This window comes from Phasianus colchicus, chromosome 16 (genome assembly GCF_987193195.1).
Source record: "Phasianus colchicus chromosome 16, bPhaCol1.hap1.1, whole genome shotgun sequence".
Lineage (NCBI taxonomy): Eukaryota > Metazoa > Chordata > Aves > Galliformes > Phasianidae > Phasianus > Phasianus colchicus.
In genome coordinates, this window is record NC_143451.1 from 10996110 (window position 1) to 11005063 (window position 8954).

An 8954-nucleotide genomic window follows, 5' to 3' on the forward strand; every position below is an offset into this window, starting at 1 on the left:
AACTCGCCAGAAGGGCTTAATGCATTTTTAGTAGGATTGAGTAATAAAGCATTTGTGGATTTATCGCTCTTCTTAAACAATGCAAGGGAAAAGGATACACCGCTCCACTTGGGACCATTTAAGCACAGAGTGTTTTAAAGGATACATCTGGGCAGCACTATCTCATTAATATTTAGGGAAGCATTGCTTCACCTCTCTTTTCCTCCTTTCCATTTGGACTTTGGGAGAGAAATGGGAGTGTGGCAATGCATTCCTTCCCCACAGCCCCATGGGTGGGCACCTGGCCTGGTTTGTGCAGCCCCTTGGCACCCAGCACATGTTTCTATCTCCAGTACAAAGCGAGGCAAAAGGCTGCTCTGAATTTCTTCATAGTGAAGGCAGGCTGCTGCAACGAGCTCGCCTGGCACGCTGTTATGTATTTTTTATTACTAAGATAGTAAAATATTGAAATGACTTCCGACAGAAAGAGAAGAGCAAAGGAAAACACCCAGGAGAAATGATTTTATCTCAGAGGCTTTAATTGAATGGTGTAAAACACTTTTATGGTAAAAGTAAGATGATTTATTTTGCTCTTATTAGCATCAGTACAGTAAGAGGCCTCCTTCAAACAGCTTTCGTGCTCCTGTGTTTACCTGCCACTGTGGATTTGGGTGGTTCTGCTGCACAGATTATTCCTGAGGATGCTTTTAGTTTTGACTCTCCACTATTTTTAGTTACTGGTGCCAAAAATCCTGTGTCTTTGCACAGGGTTTGTACACTCCCATGGTTCTGCACTCTGCAATGGCAGAGATGCAGGGAGCTCAATAAGGCTCCTCTTCTTCCTCCTCCTCTCCATGCATAACACTGACAAACTCCCAGGTGAATGAGATTTGCTGTCTGGCAACAATGTGTTACATGACTTGATGGTTTCCTGGAGCATCGTAGGGATACAGTAATTCAGCAAAGGGTTCTTTCATAAGAGCCACTGAATCCTCTTCTCATGCCCTGCAAGTGATGGAAAGCAGATTTAATTTTTGAGTTCAGGCTTCCAGCCCCCACACGTGTAGGGCCAAGAGGTGCCCAGCTGTGACACCAGCCATGCTCTCAAGCACATATCTGGGGCACAAGGCCCCATTGGTTTGGTGTTTGAGGGTCTGGGGCTGCAGTATGGCTTTACGGGATACCCCAAACACAAGCACTTTCCTGGGGAAATGCAGCGTTCAGCCAACACTGCTGACATTCCCTGTGCCAACGGGGACTGATCACTTAGATGGATTGGAGCAGATACTTGGACAATCCCCTTGATTTAGGAGGTGAGATGGGAGCATGTTGTGTTGGACGAAGAGGAGGAGGATGGTGGCTTGCCCCAGCCTCCCTCCAAAGAGCTCTGTGCCTGCTGCTTAGGGCTCACACTGCCCACACATTCAGGAGCCTTCCATCACAGAGGCACAATTGTTTCATACCTTCCCATCTCCAATTTGCACTTCTTTGGGAAGGATGATAGGACTGGTTACATCAGAGCAGCTGTTGTCTCACTGGGATTTACAGAAAAACAAAACAGACTCCTCTGTATTACTTCTGAGCTGTTTTAGTGCTTGCAATTTGTGCTTGGCTGACCTCTCAGAAGGCACAACATCTGTATCAACAGAAATGGAGACAGGGCAGGTTTTTGGGCTCCTTCATCCTGCTGCTCTGATAGATGCCCCCAAATGGAGTGTGCAGTTGCACTGCCTGTTGAATTAGTTCCTACTGGGGTATCCCAAATCACCTGATGCTCAAACTGGTTGAGTCCCATTGTGCAAGCAGGGATGGTTTCCTGAGCAGCCCAGGTAGGGCGAGCATCTCCAGGACTGGGAATTAAAAACCCTGCACTGAAATCATACAGAAAAATGCACGAGCTGACTTTCTTAACATACTCACTGCATAAAGAGTGAAAACCTAGGCGTTGTTTTGAGTCATTTCTGCATATTCTATTCTGTTCTTTTATTCAATTATTTTACTGCCAGTGCTCCAGAGCAGAGTGCTGACACAGCCGACGGAAACCACGGGGTGCACATGTGATAAGGATTCCCTCGCTGTATTTCTATTGTTGTGTTTCTTAGTGGTGTGAGTTTTTTTTATTATTATTAAGTGCCGACATTAAAACTTGTTCATGTACCACGTTAAACTCCATCTCTGGTTTCTATAGAAACCAGCTGGCTGTGCAATGCCGTGTGAGGATTCCCAGGCTGACCTCATCAGCATCTCCCTTTGTGGCATCTCTTCTGCTCACAGCCTTATCCCCATCACACCTCTGCCACTCCTGTCCCCCTCTTTACCCCAGGTATCTGAGCACAAAGGGCCCACATAAGGCTGCCGTGTGCAGAAGAACACAATTGCTGCTGCAGGAGTGATTTATATTTCCTGTTGTTTTTTTTTTTTTTTTCTTCTGACAGTGCTTTGCCATTTACTCAGTGCGGAAGGAAAACTACTCCCTTGGAGTGCTCAGGGATGGATTACCATTTGAATATTCCACCGGAGGATTCACGTACACGTGTTATACGCACCATAAAATGAGAATCCCCTTGACTGCATTTGACTTCCAAGTGTAAAATCTGCACGTTTTGCAAGTGCACTGCCTCTTGTTTGGCAGGAAGCATCAGCAGGATTCACAGCACTTCTATCCCTGGCTCAGCCCCTCTGCAGCAGGTCCCCGAGCGCTGACAGCTGCCATTGCAGCATCACCCCATCTCCAGGCACTTTTCTTGCTCATCTTCCCTCCTTGGTACTTTGATATGGCATGCTGCTTCCCTTTACTCAGCAATACTTTTTCCCTGATGAGCAAAATGCTCTACCCCCTCTGTCTTCATGCACAGCAGAGGGGTTCCTCCTTGCATTTCTTGCAATAAATGAGGTCAGACCCCAAGCCAAAGCAAGGCCCAGAGTCTGGGAGAGCTGCTGCCTGTCCTTGGCTCAGTGGGCACAGCCAAATCTGCTTCTCAGAAGCTAACAGCATCCAGGACACGTGTCACCCCTTGTTATCGCCTTTCCCCAGATGCTTTTTTCATACTCTGTAATGCTCAGCTACTTCTCTCAGTCTGTCATATTTTGCCAAAGATCATTGCAGAGGGTGAATAAAGGGCAGCATCCCCATTTCCAAGTGATTGACAGAATCGTTGTCACTTCAGCTTGAGTGCTTATCCTGTCTTTGGGGCCTGGCTGGTTTGTTCCTCAATTAGAAGCAGATGAAACAAATCAGCTCTATTTGGAGATGCAATGTAGCATATTTCTTCAGAACACCCATACACTCCTTTTTCCCCAGAAAGCAACTAAATGCTCTCTCAGTCCCACTTCCAGCGTTATCCTGAAGCTTCAGCTGAGCAGTAAGTCACAGTTTTGAACTAATTATTCTCCATTAGCCACAGTTCTCCCATACGGCACCCAACTCACCCACATGTAGCCTGACCTTGGACACTCCCACCTCTGCCAGGTGCCTCTGGTTGGTAGTTTAGAGTGCCTCCAGTTCCCTCCTATAAAAGAAAAGGCATAATGCTGTTTTTGTTTAGCCTGCAGGAACAGTAATCAGCACCCACTTGTCTTCCAGCCTCCCCTGTAACTGATGGGCATGTAAGTAAACTACTCTGGATGGGAGCGATGGGGTTGTGCTGGAAGGTAGAGGGCTGGCAGCAAAGAGGATAGGAGAGGATCCTGGTGGGTTCCTGTGGAGTTTGGGTTGGTCAGATTTCTACTTCTGAGGTGAGCAAATTTAGGTTTATGTTTGGCATTTGAGTTCTGCTCATTGGAAATTGATCTTTTCTTTCTTTAACGTGGGGCAAGAAGGAATTCATGCTTTTGTGTGTGCCTGGAGCCTCTGAGTTCCAGCAGTACTGTCCTGAGTTGTTAGGCCAGGACAGAGCTGCTGAGTTATTCCTATGAGTGAGCTGCAAGAGAGCAGGTGATACCCATGGAGATACTATGAGCATAGAGCTACTGCTTGATGTAGAGGGGAACCCTCTGGTTCTTCTACCTGGTCTGTCACTCAGCCTTTCTGTAGTATCAGTAGCTTTCAGCTGTGAAAGAACATGAATCCATCTGCTGACTGAGTTAAGGAGACAAGAGGAAAAGGATCTAACAAAAATGTCATAAACACTTAAGAAATGAAGTTATACTCTGGAAACCCTCTAAGAACTAGCTCCTCTTCCAATATCCCTGCTCCAGTTAAAGAAGCAACGCTGAAAGCTGTTAGTTGCTTTCAGTGCTACATGCTAACATAATGCTGGCAGATAGCATTGGACAAGCCCACAAATGCAGAATGATGCTGAGATCAATACCACCCAAGTAACTGCTTGGAGGCAGTCAAGTGACCTTCCAGTGTAAGAAGCACTTCGTATGATGAAGTCAGCCAGAAAGGAGAATTAATATGAACTGTTTAGTATGCTTAACTTTGTCTTAATTGTGCTAGGAGTTATTACTGTTGTGAGAATAAAAGAAAAAAAACAAATGGATTGAAAGAAGAGTATACATAGCCTAGGTATACAAGCAAAGGGGCAAAACAAAATGCAAAGGATGAAGGGAAGCTTTATGGGAGATAACTCACCAGATGGAGTAAATATGTACGTCGGCAATATATCGGCAGTGTGTGTCTTGGAGAATCATCTTGTCTAATGTCCTGGCTCAGATGAACGGCAATGGAGTTTCAAGCAAATTGAAAGAAGATTTAAGAGGGCATAAAAAGAGCTGGCCTCATGAGAAGGGACACAACTGGGGTCAAAACTATAGGCTTTAAATACCTCAGCCCTGGGATGAAAAGTAAACAAACAGGGAAAGCAGCTCTTAATAATCGAGTGCTGAAATGGAAATAAAGCTGCTTCCTCTGCTGTGATTTAGGGCTGCCTTATGGTCTCTGCTGCAGTTGGGGCGGTGTGTGCGGTGCAGTGGAGCTCCTGGTTGCACAGTGAGGGTTGTGATGTGTGGCTCTGCGAGTGTCAGCACATTGAAATGGGGGAAAGCTGAATTCATACTGACTGAGCCATAAATAATTGGCTCTCTATGCAGGAGTCCTTCTATCAGGGAGGAGAAGCGCAGAGCATCCCCTTTGTCTTGCCCTTCAGCTGTGAGCTGTGGTGATGCCCTCAGAGCCCTGTGAACCCAGGGCAGCCAGTCACTTGGATCATGGGTTCCCTGCATCACTTCTGAATGGAGATTTGGGTGTGTGTGCAGTGCTGCTGTCCTGCTTGGCTGCTGCTGAGGTCAGTTCGATGGTGTCACCTGCAAGTCCCTGGGCTTTTGTTCTCCAGAAGAGATTCATCTTCCTTTTTGTTCCTCTGTGCAGCAAGCCCAGATGTGAAAACCGCAGAAAAATTAACATTTTATCTCATCTATGCACGTGAAACTCTCAGAAATGCTCTCATCAGTATGCCATGGGCCAGCCACAAGTGCTACTAGAAACAGCCAACTGCATTTTGCCTGTATTCCACCAACTGTACTTTATCAGAGCATGCCAGCTCTCTCTTGCATCACAGGCCTGCTGGAATCCCTGTGCACAACGCCAATGAGCAGAACACTGTAGGCAGCAAAAGAATCCTGTTTGTATAAGTAGTTTGTTAGGCTGCACCGTGCTACCCAGCATTTCTTTTCTTTTGTAAAAATTTCTGGATAGCTCACACTTTGGGATCTCAAGTCGATGGTGGCACTCCACAAAGGATGGGTTTTGGTGATCAGGGAGAACTGTTTTGGAAATCCACTTCTGTAGCAGAGCCAATAGAAAAAGACATCAAGCCTGCAGGATTGGATACGTGAAGAAAGGGCATACAGAGCTGGTCTTCCCATGGTAGATCCATTGTACAGATCCCTGGCTCTGTTGTCCTTCTGCAGCTTCCCACAGCTCTGAACAGGAAACCTCTGAAGGACAAGCATTCTTCTCTGCCCAGCCTGGAGCACATCTTATCACTGTATGTTTTTTTTATAGTACCTGCAGCATGGAGCCTTGCAGCTTTTTCAGAGACAATCCATTGTCTTCCCCCTTTAAGCAGCTGCTGCTTCACTTCATGAAATCAAACTGACCTTCTGCCAAGTGCCGTTGGGCTTGGAAGGGGTGCACAGGAGATGCCTCTGGGTTAGGACCAGAGGTCCTCAGAACGGGAGGATCTGGGCTGGGACCTCAGCTGACAGGAGATGCTCCAGCACCAGCAGAAAGCCAAATGGGAGAAGAGATGAGGATTTGCCAGGCACAAGTTGCTCAACATCATCATATTTCAATATTTATAGAATGCTGTCGCCTCTCAAATGTAAAATTGGGCTGTTATCTCCATATGTGCAGATTTTCTACAAATGCAGATATACTCACTTCATGCTTTAACTCTTTCAAATCAGTTCCATTATTTCTATCCTACTCAAAGCAAAGTCTTTAAGAGTTTCTCTTCGTTTTCCTTCTACTGTAATAAGGATGGATTTTTTTTTTTTCCAATGCACAATCCAGGCAGCACGGCCTCAGGTGCTGCAGTTTGGGGGCACTGCTTCCTGTGTTTATGAGGACTCCAAGTCCCCACAGCCATCACCTTGTCCTCTAACTAGGAAGGTTCACGTCTTTTCTCACCTGCAAGGTCTCTTGGTGGGTTCACCACGGATTAATGATAATTTTCACCTGAAAAGCTGAGTTTCTGAAAATTACAGTTTCTAAAATGGGGACCACAGGGGAAAGGAAGTTTGGCAGGAAAAGCTGCTGCTGTATTGTGCTCTAATCATCATTCCTGCAACCGCTGTCTTCAGGGATGCCTTTAAACGATGGAAAGGGCCCTATTTCTGCCCCCAGGTAACCTCACTGAAACCAGAAAAGCTTCACTGTTGGAAAAGCATTGCGGGTTTGAAATGAAATAAGCACCACCCACCCCAAATCCACTTACCTGCCTGCTGATAAGGAACCTGATGTTTTTTTCCCACCCACAGCCACGGATTTTTGTCAGTTGCATGTAAAACTGCACCTATCTGCCCTCTCCGTTTTGTGATGTGAAAGATGTGGCTCAGCTTAATTATTCACCCTGTGGAAACGCGTTTCACTCCAGGCAGATGGCTGCTGGCTGAGACAATTTCTCATTTTCTGGCAACCTCGAGACCTATAGGGACCATATGCCATACCGTATAGCTTATGCCATGTCTGAGCAGCCCCAATCAATCTTCCATTGCAGGAGCAGATCTGATTTTAATAGCATCCCTGTCCTTGTTTTATCAGGGACTGTCAACAACATAAAGAAATACCTTAATAAATAGTGATACATAAATACTGAAACCCTGCATTTACCACATTCAGTGCGCACTGCTGAGCTGTTCATCATCTGATGTTACCAGTGTTGCGTGGCAACTGATGTTTAAAGGTTTGCTGACTCAAAGAGCCTCTGTACTGTAAAAGGTTTGGTGTATTTATTTGACAAGCTTTAGCTTCAATGGGTCCTTTTTCATTTTTATGCATGGCTGGTGTTCATAATGACTATGAAAACTATTTAATTTTGGTTTCCGTGAAGCTGAGGAATTTAGAAATTTTGTATTATTACAGGGGAGAAAAAAAGCTCTGAGCTCATCAACAAAGAGGGCCCAGCATGGGTGATGCTCTCCAGGTTTATCTGAGCTCATCTGCTGCAGCACCACATCCTCCAGAGCATGGCTTTTTGCTGAGACCACGGTCGTGTAGTGTTGCAAGTGGCTCTGCATTATTGAGTCCTCCTCCTGTTCTTGTGGCTGCATATGGTTTCCTCGCTACCTCTCTGCAAACAAATGTCACTGTGAGGAAGCCAACTTTTTTTTTTAACTGTAGTGAAGATACCTTTGAATCATGGAATCATTCAGGTTGGAAAAGACCTCCAAAATCCCAAGTCCAACCCCATCCCACTGTGCCCACTGGCCACATCCCTCAGTGCCACATCTCCATAGTCTGGAACACCTCCAGGGAAGGTGACCCCCCACTCCATGTCCAGCAGTGCCAGTGCCTGACTGCTCTTTCAGAGGTGAAATTGTTCCTAATATCCAACCTAAGTAGCATTTGTGCAGTTGCAGATTCCCAGCTGAAAGGCACCAAAACTCTGTGTAATGTCATTTTTTCCTAAAAATCCTCCAAAGGTTTTTGGCAATCCCTGTGCAGAAGTGCCATAGGTTATACACTCAGATGTGCTATGGGACTTAGCAGCCATTTGCTCTCAGTGTATTGCTTTACATTATGAAATCCCATCATGCTGGCTAGCAACACTTTTATTTATACCTATGAAAGGAATGTCTATTTATCTGCTTGATACTGATTTCTGAAGTTTGTCCTTAGCTTCTGTCTGCTTTCACTGGAGGGTGTTAGCAGCTTGCTGTCTGTATGCTAAGGTACTATGAGAGAGCTGGGCTTGGGTGAACCTTTGTTGTACAGCCTTTTATTTTGAGTTCTGTTTTAAACATTGAGGGGGTTTTCCATCGGTTTCAGCCTTTAAAGAGAGACAACAGCCTCCACTATTCTTATGCAGCTGGGGCTTTAGGGGAGGTGTTCTCCAAGCCAAGAGATAAACCACCTCAGTGGAGATGGGAAATCCACAGGGATGAAGGGCATTTTCTCCCTGCGAAAGCAATAGCAGTGATGCAAAGGCTGGCTGAATGTTGGTGTTTTGTTCACATCGATAGAAAATTAAGTAGCAGCTACAGTTTACTGTTTGTTTTTTCTCTGCATGTTTGTTTTGTAAATGACATCGCAGCAGAAACTCAAAAAAGAAAAAAAAGAAAGTGGTGCAAAGATGCAGGGGGTGGTGGTGACTGGGCACTGACTGGGCTCACAGTTGGCTTTCTCAGCCATTGCCAAGGCATATTTTGCCTCCTGCTGCCAGTTTGATGCATTGTCAGAAGATGCCATGTTTAATTAACACTGTGTGCAGAGGTTGCTGGAGAGGGCACAGCAAGTTTTGCTTATTAAGAGAAGATTAGCTTTGAGGAGCAGGTATATTTTAATTAAAGGAAATGTTACCTTTATGTTC

At 45.6% G+C, this 8954-nt stretch overlaps 2 long non-coding RNA genes across 2 annotated transcripts; one reads left to right on the top strand and one right to left on the bottom strand.

The window, feature by feature from the left end:
- Positions 1-702: 702 nt before the first annotated feature.
- Positions 703-8509, bottom strand: LOC149915764 (uncharacterized). Its single transcript, XR_016471689.1, has 3 exons — positions 4268-8509; positions 3409-3820; positions 703-984 (listed from the first exon to the last, which is right to left on the bottom strand). It is a non-coding gene; the product is annotated as an uncharacterized LOC149915764 (long non-coding RNA).
- On the top strand, positions 3414-5363 carry LOC149915765 (uncharacterized). The gene is made up of 3 exons (XR_016471688.1): positions 3414-3585; positions 5014-5207; positions 5291-5363. It is a non-coding gene; the product is annotated as an uncharacterized LOC149915765 (long non-coding RNA).
- Positions 8510-8954: the final 445 nt, after the last annotated feature.